Source organism: Puma concolor, chromosome B4 (genome assembly GCF_028749965.1).
Source record: "Puma concolor isolate L17-30 chromosome B4, mPumCon1.1.hap2, whole genome shotgun sequence".
Classification (NCBI taxonomy): domain Eukaryota; kingdom Metazoa; phylum Chordata; class Mammalia; order Carnivora; family Felidae; genus Puma; species Puma concolor.
In genome coordinates, this window is record NC_141673.1 from 48,250,338 (window position 1) to 48,263,477 (window position 13,140).

General features: G+C 36.3%; 1 protein-coding gene across 3 annotated transcripts in view; it reads right to left on the reverse strand.

Annotated features, from left to right (window-relative positions):
* The window catches only part of FRS2 (fibroblast growth factor receptor substrate 2), a 114,026-nt gene that overhangs the window by 56,523 nt on the left and 44,363 nt on the right, over nucleotides 1–13,140 (reverse strand). For 2 of the 3 annotated variants that reach the window (XM_025926624.2, XM_086712830.1), the window contains exons 2-3: nucleotides 5,413–5,508; nucleotides 3,844–3,886 (exon numbers count right to left, since the gene is read on the reverse strand). The exons of the other annotated variant lie outside the window; for it this stretch is intronic. The gene's annotated coding sequence lies outside the window, so the exon portion shown is untranslated. The remainder of the gene's footprint in view (nucleotides 1–3,843; nucleotides 3,887–5,412; nucleotides 5,509–13,140) is intronic. 3 annotated transcript variants of the gene reach the window in all.

Below are 13,140 nucleotides of genomic sequence, written 5' to 3' on the forward strand. Positions count from 1 at the left end.
AGTATTTGTTCTAAATTGGAAATATTTCTGAAATAATGTTCCACATAACAGTAGCGAACAAAATCCAAGTTAATTTGTTAAGTGCTGCTTTAGTGAACCTGAAGGTTAACTCAATCAATTACTCTCTGGCTATATTTTTGTTTGTATATGTGTGTGTTTTTTAAAACTTTTTAGGCTATGAGGTTCTTCCAGGTTAGAAAAATTTCTTTTAATTTAAAACTAGTAATTACATCTTCCATTTAGAGCAAAATATCAGTTGATAGGGAACCTAAAGCTAAGTCCACTTCTGGTTGCATCACTTGTAAAATGAGAATACTACACTATCTGTTTTACTTAGGCCATCTCTTAATATAACAAAGTGAGACTAATGAAATTACTATGCCATATAAAATACTCAAAAACGAATGAAACTAGAGAAAGAGATTATGTTATCTGATGTATAATTCTCTGAACTGTTACTTTTAAAAACAGTGTTCAACAATGCATGGGATACCAACTCAATATTAACTTCAAGAGTTGCTGGTTGGGGTGCCTGAGTGGCTCAGTTGTCTCTCTCTCTCCCTCTGCCTCTTCACTGCTCTCTCTCTCAAAATAAATAAATAAAAACTTAACAACAACAACAACAACAAAAGAGTTACTGGTTTTCCCACCAGAACTTGTATAAATACTTGAGTGTTGACATATAAATAACTACTTCTTTCAAAAAGCCTCAACATTGACTTCACTTTTAGCAAACATGAATTCCTTTACCCTTTTTTCCATTTCATGACTGAATTAGTAGCACATTTTCTCCTAGCCCCCAGAACTAAGTGCCCCTAAGATCCTCCTCCCACACAAACTTCTCCCCACAAGGTACCTTTAGCTTCTTCTCTGTGATGGAAGCCATTCCCTGATCTGATCACAGCTGTCATTGCCCTTCTTCTAAAGTCAGGGATCACCCCATCCTCTCATAGGAGTGTTCCTCTCTCTTTCCTCTTCATTACTGCAAGGCATACCATCACCTTGGACTTGGAGCTTCTCAAGTTCCCACTCTGACAGTTTATAGTTAGGGGATCCAACAGAAGTTGCTTCTGCTAATAATATGCTACTCTAGATGAAACTGTGTTTCTGCATCCCAAATTTAGAAAGCTGCATTTGTACTGTTTTTTTCTGTGTTAGATTCAGTGATGTGGATTCAGAAAACATGGTTATGCTTCAAAGAAATTAAAAACAAAGTAAGATAATGTTCAAATATAATATGTAGAAATTAATAGGTAATCAGTAATAAGGAGGTTCCAAAATATTACTGGTTATCTTTCAACTATTAAGCTTTTGTGGGCTAACACTGAGACCTGAGCATTTTAACACAATGTTTCTAGAAGAAAAATAGATGTTTTTGTTAGGTCCCACAATTTTTTCCTTTCACTGTTCTAACAGATTCTCAGCCTCTGAAACAGATGTTTATATTTCCTCTCATCTTCCATCTCATCTAATTCACATTCTTTAAATTCAATTCTAATATTTAAAAAGTGAACACAAATTGGCCTTTTCCTAATGCTCACTGTAACATTCCTTATACATTTAAGGAATTTTACATGTAACAGTTTCATTTTAATAAACAACCTAAAATACAACGTACCAGTTGGACAAAACAAATTAGACGAACATTCAACAACATGGCCAGATCTCAGAAAAACAGAAGAGTGAGGTGGGCGAAGGGGACTACAAGAATTGGACTAAGACCTACCATATAATTAAAATACACAAAATAATAAAACCTTTCCTAAGACATAAAAGGATAGATATGAAACATGTTAAAAAGTCACTTATATGAGGACTGGTAAAAGGTGAAAGAGTTATACGATCCAAAGAGACACCTGAGTATGTATGGGAACTAGTTACAAAGGAAAACAGAAAAATAGTCCTTTAATGAACCAATGAGGATGGGCATGACACAAACTGAGGAATAATCATCAACTCAATACCTCAAACATAGCTATCCTCTTTCATAATAAACCAGTTGCTCAAAAATTTAAACAATTTTTTAAACTGTGGTAAAGTATATGTAACATAAAATTTATCATTTCAACCATTCGTTAGTGCACAATTAACAACAGTTTTTCTAAAGTTGTCATTGTCCTTTTAACCTTTGTGTAGGAAGATGATACTACATAAATATGAATAATCATCTTTTGATTATTTTCTACTCTAAAATAAAGTTACAACAGCATCTGGGCATTTATAAAAATAAACATTTATGGAGCACTTACAGGGGAGCCCTATGGGTACCAGATACTATGATCCATCACTGTCATGTGCTGTATTATGTGTCATACAACGTATTACACATCATACATTGTATTAATGTCGAAGATTCAAATTTCATTTTCCAAAAGAACAGGGACAAAGATGTAACAGATCAAGTTCACTAAGATTAAATCTTGTGAAATTTCTGTTTTCGCTTTAAGCATGATGGTCCAGGAAAATGGGGATCTGGATTTCTCCTGCAGTACTGTCTTTGAGTAGTGCCCTAAAGGATCAGAAAGTGCTACACACAGGTTCCAGGACTCCCTGAAGCCTCTAGAAGTAGAAGAAAAACACAGGGGGAAAGCTACACAAGACACTTGTACGTGAAAACTACTGATGCATTGCTCCCCATCCCTCCTCTTCAGCCAGTGGGTCCCTTTATTTTAACCCTCTGTTTTCAGTTTTCAGGATAAAAACTGACCTAATTAAATCTGTGGGAAAGATGTGTTTGAGGGTGCATGTTCCCCTCAGCACACATTACATTGAAAAAGGAGAATAAATGAGAAAGAGTTATTGATCTGAATAATTCACTTTATAAGCATTTTCCAGTTGTCAGATTAATCTGCAGTGATCACTACTACCTATACCAAAGAGTTCCTGAGAAAATTTAAACGATGTAATCTCTTAAGGCCAAGCAACTGATTTTAAGTTCTTGGCATACCAAGAGGAGCACACCAATATATACTCACTTGAACATTTCATCCTTCAGCAGTCCAAAGAGTATAATAATCTAAATGATGACTGAAAATCCATTGTAAAGATAATCATTTAGGATTTTTTTTTTTAATTTTTTTTTTTCAACGTTTATTTATTTTTGGGACAGAGAGAGACAGAGCATGAACGGGCGAGGGGCAGAGAGAGAGGAAGACACAGAATCGGAAACAGGCTCCAGGCTCTGAGCCATCAGCCCAGAGCCCGACGCGGGGCTCGAACTCACAGACCGTGAGATCGTGACCTGGTTGAAGTCGGACGCTTAACCGACTGCGCCACTCAGGCGCCCCTAGGATTTTTTTTTTAATACTAGATGCTACTCAATCTTTTCTTATCTACCCAGTAGAAAGCACTCCATTTTTTAAACCAAATACAGGAGTTATATAATTTCCATAGGTGGAAACACAGCTAAATAATCTCCTTTAACTTAACAGCCCCTAATAGAGCTTCTATGAATCCTCTACTGCCCTGAGTCATTTAGGTAAAAGGTAAATGGGCCCCAATGAAAAAAGAGAACTTTTCTTCCTAAAATGGACAAACCCACTCCTACCAATGCTAGGAATGAGTTCCCTAATAATGCTAGGAAGATGCCATTAAAAGCAGTATTTGAGTGTCAAAAGGTGATGACTTTTATCACGTCCTTTTAATCTTAACTTCAAATAAGATGAAATGCATCTTGTTTCAAAATTCTGAGGTAGTAAAAAAGGAGCTAACAAATTTGTGACAATCTTGGAATAATCAAGAAAAGATATGAAATAAATATAGGGAAAAGGATTAAAAAAATCAAAAGCAATTAAGCCTGTATTCGACCATATTTGTTTTATTACTATATTAATAATTTCTTACCTTGTGGAATTCTCTTCTGAGAGAAACAGATACAATTCTGTTCCTAAAAAAATTTCAGGTAGAAAAGTTGAAATGTTAGTTTCAAAAAAAGGAAGTCCCTTAAAAATGAAAAGATAACAAAATGCTAATACAGTACATTCAGAATATTATGACACTTGATATTACCAAAGCTTAAGAGATAATAAGTCTCTAATAATAAAAGTACTTTAATATTTTATTAAAATATCTATAAAGTTTATAATTTTTATTATTTTTTATTATTACAAAAACACTATTCCACTGATTATCAAATTATTTCTTCTAGGTACACAATGGTATCTTGGCACATTTTCATATTCTAAAATACCAGTACTCAACTGGGTTTTACTCTCACCAAGATTTGATACCTGAAGGGTAGTTTTTAAGTATAATCCATAGGTCACAAAATTCACCTCTTTAAAGTGTAAAATTCAGTGGTTTTTATACTATATTCAGAAAGTTGTGTAACCATCACCACCATATTATAGCAGAACATTTTCATTACCCCAATAAGAAACTCTGTCCTGAAGAATACATTATTTATTTATTTATTTAAATTTACATCCAAGTTAGTTACATGTAGTACAGCAATGATTTCAGGAGTAGATTCCTTAAGCCCCGTACCCATTTAGCCCATCCCCCCTCCCACAACCCCTCCAGTAACCCTCAGTTTGTTCTCCATATCTAAGAGTCTCTTATGTTTTGTCCCCCTCCCTGGTTTTATATTCTTTTTGCTTCCCTTCCTTTATGTTCATCTGTTTTGTATCTTCAAGTCCTCATATGAGTGAAGTCATATGATATTTGTCTTTTTCTCTGACTCACTATTTTCGCTTAGCATGATACCCTCTAGTTCCATCCACATAGTTGCAAATGGCAAGATTTCATTCTTTTTGATTGCTGCATAATACTCCACTGTATGTATGTATGTATGTATGTATGTATGTATGTGTGTGTGTGTGTATGTATGTATGTGTGTGTGTGTGTGTGTGTATATATATATATATATATATATATATATATATATATACACACCACATTGAAGAGTACTTTTTTTTAATATATGAAATTTATTGTCAAATTGGTTTCCATACAACACCCAGTGCTCATCCCAAAAGATGCCCTCTTCAATGCCCATCACCTACCCTCCCACAAATTTAATTTTAAAATATAAAAGAAGCACACTCTTCATAACACTATGAGCAAAATGTTTGTTTGTTTTTTTTTAAAATGTATAGAACAAAGACTGGTAAGGAAAACAAATATCCAAGATTTTTAGGAGTAGCTATATTTGGATAGTGGTATTAGAGTGACTCTTTGTCACATGTCTCCTCTAACACTATGATTTTATAATATTACTTCTATGGTTCTTAAAAAGGTACAGCACAGACATACATTTTCTAGAGTCATACACTATAATTTGTACTACAATCCAAAGTAAAAACAGAAATACAAGTTAACACTTAAGAAAATGTCCACTATACTTTTTATTGAATGTTTTTCAAAGGAGATAAAATAAGTATAAATTTAAAAAGAAAATTTCGCCACACTTACTAATCTGGTTGAAAAGCCACAGCTGCATCTTACTTTATGACAAACTGACTGTTTCATCACTTTTGCATCTGGGCATCTACTTCTTAATGGTCATTTCTGAAATAAAGATGTAGTCATTAAGAACACATTATAACGAAAACACAAAATCTTTAAGGACAATTTTCTAAATTTTAGAGTCTACAAGAGAGGGAACTATCAAAACAATTCTTGAGCAACCTTCTAATAAAAAACATTAACAGGGCTGACGATGAGGTGAGAAGGATGGAATATAGGCTATCGTCCCACAGGACCAGAATTATACATTTCTGTTACACAGACTAAGTATAAAGATCTATAATTCTTCAGTCCTCAATGCCTTCCACTCACCAGCAGGGTCTTGCAACTCCCTAAGAATGCCATTTACAGACTAGAAAAGGGAAAAAGGAAAATGAAGAGGAACTCTAAAACCCCACATTTGAAAACAATAAATGAATTATACAGGTTTGTCTATTTCCCCTTGCATCTTTTTTTTGAATGTTTATTTATTTATTTTGAGAGAGAGAGAGAGAGAGAGAGAGAGAGAGAGAGAGAGAGAGAGACACGAGCAGGAAAGGGGAAGAGAGAATAAGAGAAAGAATCCTAAGCAGTCTCCATCCCACACTGTCAGTGCAGAGCCTGATGCAGGGCTCGATTTCGTGAAACATTAGATCATGACCTGAGCCGAAATCAGAAGTGGGACACTCAATGGACTGAGCCACCCAGGCATCCCAATTTCCCCCTCACATCCATAGAAAGTAAGATCCACAGAGAATTTTTACTGGTTTTATTTACAGATATCTTTTAAGCACTTAAGGCAATGGTTGTCATGCAGTAAGTGCTCAGTAAATATTTACTCAAAGAATGAATAAACTGACAAGTGATTTAACTTTAATTGATGAAATATTTAATCTGGTAGTATTTCAAAACGGCGAAGTCTCAAAATGCCATTCCCTCCACATATACACCATTGATATCAATGCCAACTACATCATCATTATTGTTTCTTCCCCCAGTAAACAAAGCCCATAATTAAAAGATAAGACATGAGGGGTGCCTGGGTGGCTTACTCAGTTAAGCGTCTGACTTTGGCTCAGGTCATGATCTCACAGTTTGTGAGTTCAAGCCCCGCACTGGACTCTGCAATGAGAGCACGGAGCCTGCTTCAGATCCCTCTGTCTCTCCCTCTCTCTGCCCCTCTCCCACTCTCTCAAAAATAAACAATCAATCAATCAATCGATGCTACCAGCCTTCGAGGAATTTGTAATTTTGTTTTTGGAATCTTTGGGGAAAACTCCTAAAAGGGAACTGCTAGACAAATGATTGCTAAATGTTGCGGGTGGGGTATTCTTTTTTTTTAAACTTGTATGCTCTTGGGGCGCCTTGATAGCTCAGTTGGTTAAGCATCCAACTTCAGCTCAGGTCATGATCTCACGGTTTGTGGGTTTGAGCCCCGCATCGGGCTCTGCACTGACAGCTCAGAGCCTGGAGCCTGCTTTGGATTCTGTGTCTCCCTCTTTCTCTGCCCCACCCCTGCTCATGCACATGCACGCACGCTCTCTCTCTCTCAAAAATAAATAAACATTAAAAAAATTTAATAAAAAAAAATGATCAACAGCTGCTAAAACCATTAGGTAAAAAATTGATGGGAAACCTCATAATGGCTAAATCCAGTCGACAAAACTTGAACCCAGTGATTAATCTTAACATCATTAAAAATGGGTCAATCAAACATTATGTGCATAAATACTCATCACTATCCATTACATATTCATCCCAGGAGCTCCAGTTTCAAAAGACATCCATAATATTACCACTTTCAACACTTCCAATCTGACCACCATGGTCCATGCCACCTTAGTTCTCATCTGCATTACTCTAATAGTTCCTATTCGATCTCCCAGTCTCCCCCCTCTGCTCATCTCAACAAGTCAATCAGATTAGTCATTTTCAAAAGAAAGTCAGATCATATCATTCTGCTCAAAGCCTCTAATTGAGTCCATCTTACTAGCCTAAAAGCCAAAACCCTACAACAGCCATAAGGACCATGATTTGAAATATCCCTTCCACATCTCTCTAACCTCGTCTCCTACTACTCTCCCCATTGTTCACTCCATTCTCGCCACATTGGCCTCTTTCCTTTCCTTAAACACTTCAAGCACATTCTCACTTCAAGGCCTCAGGACTTGCATTTCCCTCTGCCCAGAAAAGCAGATACGGGTCTTATACCTCCTCTACTTCCTCTAGGACTTGGTTTTTACAAGTTATCAAGTTATCTCATCAAAGAGACAAGTCCTGGTACCCTAGGCAAGCCAAAATATCTGTCTCTGATTTTCTTATCTGGCATAAAATATGCAAGGAGAAATATTCTGGAGATAATAATCATCTGAAATATGAACATCACCAATTACCATATCTTTTGTGTCTAAACATCTGTAAGACTATATTGTCCCTTTTATTTTTTTAATTTTTTAAATATTTATTTTTGAAAGAGAGAGACAGTACATAGGGGACAGAGAGAGAGAGAGAGAGAGAGAGAGAAAGACAGAGAGAGAGAGAGAGACAGACAGACAGACAGACAGAATCCAAAAGCAGGCTCCAGGCTCTGAGCTGTCAGCACAGAGCCTGATGTGGGGCTCGAACCCACGAACCACGGGATCATGACCTGAGTGAAAGTTGGACACAACTGACTGAGCCACCCAGGTGCTCCTATACTGTCCCTTTTAAAAGATTCTTATGGTCCCAATTTCAAAGAAGTAATAAAGATATAACCACCATAGTGCATTTTTTTTTTCTTTTTTTGGTTTTGTTTTTAATAAAATCATCTGTGCCATAACTCTAGGAAGGAGTAGTAAATGATGTGAATTAAATGACTCTCATTAAAAAACAACTAGCAAAATAAATGGCCCTTTCCCCCCACTCCTTTAGGGACTTCTGTTTGGGATTACATTATAAAGTTCCAAGTAATTTCAAAAGTTTAAACTACTTTCGAATTTGTTATCTTTAGGCACCGTGACCACCAGAAAGAATCAAAAGAACTAACTCTAACATGACCAGACTAGCTATGACATGGTAGGGATGTTTGAACTTAATTATTTTTCTTTAAATAAACAAACTCCCCCTGGGCTAAAGCCTACTCTGCCTTTTAAACATCCTGTGGCTGGCAAGCTTCAGAATCTTAAGAGATATAGCCAGGGGACAGAGAAAACAGCAAGTATGACTCAGTGATCACATTTAATAGTCTCTGAAGACCAAAACAAAGATACCAGTTCTGGCAAGAGTTCTCTAGAATTGCCCAAAAACTGACTTATCCACATACCTTTCATCTGAACAATCCTTTTTCACTTAGTTTAATGTTCACAAAGCATTTGTTATGTGCCTATCAAACCTTAGGTACAAAAATAAACCAAGAGTACAAGAAAAAAATCTGCAAGGGTTCTAAGAGTTGGATGATGAAATTTAATGTTAAAATCTGCTTTGTTTAGGGAGGGAGGTAAAGAGAAGTCTGAGTATTTTTGTGCCGAAATACCCCCACTCATTTAGAAATCAGACTTTAGCAAGTTCAACCACTTGAAAAAGGCTAGTGATATTAAAGTAACCTTTCTTGAGCAACTTCTGTGCCAGATATTTACATTAGCTCACTTAATTCTCAGAACTTCTCTACAGGAAAGGTATTAACAAAGTACCCAGAGTAGTTAAACAACTTGTCCAAACCAGAAACAGGTCCAAGGATGCAAGATCTTTCTTTCCACTATTATAATCTGCAGTAAAATAGAATAAAACTATTAGTCACAAATACCGCATCTGTCCTATAGGAATGACATGTAAATAAATCCAGGCTGCTCATTTAAGAAATGTGTTCCATTCTCCCAAAGTTGCTTTAGGTAAGAGGACAAAAGGGGAAAGTTCACTGTTATACATTAGTAAGAAACCTCTGGCATTAAGAGACGAATCAGAAAAATATGCTACATTTAGGTCTGAGGGAACTGAGTAAATTAGTCATACTACAGTCACTAATTAGTATTCATTCACAATGATTAACCTGTATCACCTCTAAGTCACTGATGGCTGTTCCATACACTCTGAGAAGTCAAGGAAGAAACATTAAGATTTATTGAGTACATAAATGTTTTTCCACATAGTTTCTGTACTTTTGGGGATGTTTGAAACATTTCTCTCACACGATATAGGTATATGGATACATACAAATATACGCATTAAAGTATCCCATTAATTTCTTAAAATTTGCAACAAAATTATTAGTTATGATTTCTAATTTTCCTTTTCTAGAAAATTCTCTCATGTGGAACACCTTAGTTCCTGACTCCATGGGATGACCCTTATTGGCCTCAGTTCTTTATACTGAACAGAATCTGATTTTTAATGAGTCTTCTATCAGAAAATTATTTCTCTCAGAAATGTTAATTTATTATTAGGTGTACCCACTACCTAGGACACAGTAAAAGTAACATACCTATTGTAAAATAAAAAGGCCAACTACTTATCAGGACACATCACCCAAGAAAGGTAGCCTTGCTTCACTAATGTCCTCAGTTATTTGGAGAAAGTGAAAATTCCTTGAAACAAATTATCCCCATTGATTAAAAACATGCCATTTAAACACTGTACTCCTTTACAGAGACTCAACAGATTGATGATCTAAAGTTTTCAAAGGCCTAAATACATATGCTAGTCTTCTAAATACTTAACTGTGACTTGAGAATTTTCAGCATAAATTAACACTTAAAAATTATCTCTCTCACAATTTTAATCCATTGCACTGATAGGAACAATGAAGGGAAAGGAAGAAAAGGCAAGGATACACTCTCCCCCAGGGCACTGATAACAACCTTATTTTTTAAAAAAAGAAAAAAAAAACAAACCTTAGGATTTTAGTGTTTCTGAACAACAAAATACTTTGTGTGCAGACCTGTCATTAAGACTATAAAGAGAGGGGTGCCTGGGTGGCTAAGTCAGTTGAACGTCAGACTTCGGCTCAGGTTATGACCTCAGGTTTATGAGTCTGAGCCCCACATCAGGCTCGCTGCTGTCAGTATGGAGCCCACTTTAGATCCTCTGTGTCCTTCTCTCTCTGCCTCTCCGCTGCTCACTCACTCTCTCTCATTAAGTAAACATTAAAAAAAAAAAAAAAAGACTATAAATAAAGATAATGGGTTTTGAGGTCAATGTTGGGGGCATCACCTACAGCATTTGCTATTTTGTTTTATATTTTAAGAAAATGGAAGTGCATCACATACAGAGTATTATTTCTAAAAACGTTATCATAAATACAATGTCTCCTTACAGTTAATGTCTGCCTCTTTCTCTGTCCTTTCCCCTGGCACTCACACACACAGCATGAATTACTGTTATTTTTTAAAACTTTCATTTTGTATACAAACATGCTACACACATGCTGTCCATGATATAAAATGTATTTCTTAGTAAGAAACAATATGATATCTTAACATGGGATTCTATGTAGAACATCAAGGTAAATATTTTCAGAGTTAATTTTCTTCTGTGTCTTCAAAATTATACATAACAAGGAGATTTACATAACAAGGAGATTTATACAAATCTAAATATCATAGAGTGTGTGGCTTTATTGTTTTTTGGGGAATTTTATTTTATTTTTTATTTATTTATATATTTATTTTACATTTATTCATTTTTGAGAGACAGAGCAAAAGTGGGGGAGGGGCAGAGAGGGAGACACAGAATCCAAAGCAGGCTCCAGGCTCTGAGCTGCCAGCACAGAGCCCGACGTGGGCCTTGAACTCACAAATCACGAGATCACGACCTGAGCCAAAGTTGGATGCCCAACCGACTGAGGCACCCAGGTGTCCCATTTTGGGGGAATTTTAATACTATGCACAATAAAATATTCACTATGTCTTGGTATTAAAGCAGGTTTACCTTCGGTACTATTTATTCCAGAGACTTAAGTTACTTGAATACTGAAAGACCTCAGTATTTGGTATCCTCTTCTTGAAGATGCTGTCCTCATATGTATGTGTCCAGGAACTGTCACCCAACTCCGCTAACTTCCTCAAAAGTGGAAACACTTTTAGGGGCGCCTGGGTGGCGCAGTCGGTTAAGCGTCCGACTTCAGCCAGGTCACGATCTCGCGGTCCGTGAGTTCGAGCCCCGTGTCAGGCTCTGGGCTGATGGCTCAGAGCCTGGAGCCTGTTTCCGATTCTGTGTCTCCCTCTCTCTCTGCCCCTCCCCCGTTCATGCTCTGTCTCTCTCTGTCCCAAAAATAAATAAACGTTGAAAAAAAAATAAAAATTTAAAAAAAAAATAAAATAAAAAAAAAGTGGAAACACTTTTTATAATACTCACTTCAGCCCTTTTCTTTTCTAGGTGATAATCCATAATTTCAAAAATAGAAGTCAACCAAGAAGAGTTACAATTTTTTTTCTCAATTCCTACTTATCTGTTAGGAGAAAAATACCATCTCCTTTCTTCAGTAGTTCTGGTGGGCTCTAAATATTTTTCAGCAATGTACTGGAGACATTTTTTCCCACAACCAAACTCTAAGATAATTTCTCATGATGGGTATTGTACAAGGGACAAAAGAAAGAAGGAAAGTCTTCAACTAGTTTCCAGCAAACTGAAAAACAGAATTCATGTCCCATGAAAAGACTTCAATAAATCCATATCCCGAAGCACTCAATACAACTATACCTGTTTTCTTTGAACTACAGCTATTTAATACCATTTCTCCTAAAAATCCACAAAACTTTTAGTTACAGCCATCAGAAAATTCAAAGGAATTCAGTGGCCCTCCATAACTTCTGCCTCCTTCATGATACATAAAGAACTTGCTTAATATTCTATATTTAAATGGCATGTAGGGGAGAAGATGCTAGGAAGGAGGGTGAGACAGACAAGCCTCATAAATTGGCCATATTAGAAATAACAGAACAGATTTTGAAAGTAGGGGGAAAAAAACTGTGAAATCATTTTGTATTTTACAGGTGAAGAAACTGAAGCAGCTTATGAATAAAGAAAAAACTGAAGTTCATATTATAAATGGTATTTTCCCCCAAAGCTACCCATTCCAACAAATCTACAATAGGAATTTTTTTTAATGTTTTTATTTATTTTTGAAGGATAGAAAGAGAGAGAGCATGAGCAGGGGAGGAGCAGAGAGAGAAGGAGACACAGAATTCGAAGCAGTTTCCAGGCTCTAAGCTGCAGCACAGAGCCCGATGCGGGGCTCGAACTCACGAACTGTGAGATCATGACCTGAGCCGAAGTTGGATGCTTAATTAACCAACTGAGCCACCCAGGTACCCCTACAACAGGTATTTAAGGTTAATGCATACATAGCATAATCACAATAGATTGCCATACTGAAGAGTTTAAAAGAATGCATGAATTCTGAGTGTAGTATATTAAGTTAAGGGAAATTAGAAATGGCCTACATGTCCTTTAGGAAAGAGAGAATTGTAGTAAGTAACCGGTTTCCTTGGTGCAGCTCTTTAAGACAGTCTGGGCTTGATGGATCGCTCTTCTGGCCCAGGATGATGTTTCTTAAAAGATGACTAATTAAACTCACCATTAGCTAATGTCCATAAAGATAAGAAACTGCCTGTATGCCAACATCACATTTTCAACCGGTATCTTAATAAAAGGACTACTGCCCATTTGAGGGTTGCTGGTCCACTAAAAATATTAATAAAAGAGGCATAAATCTCAAAGTAA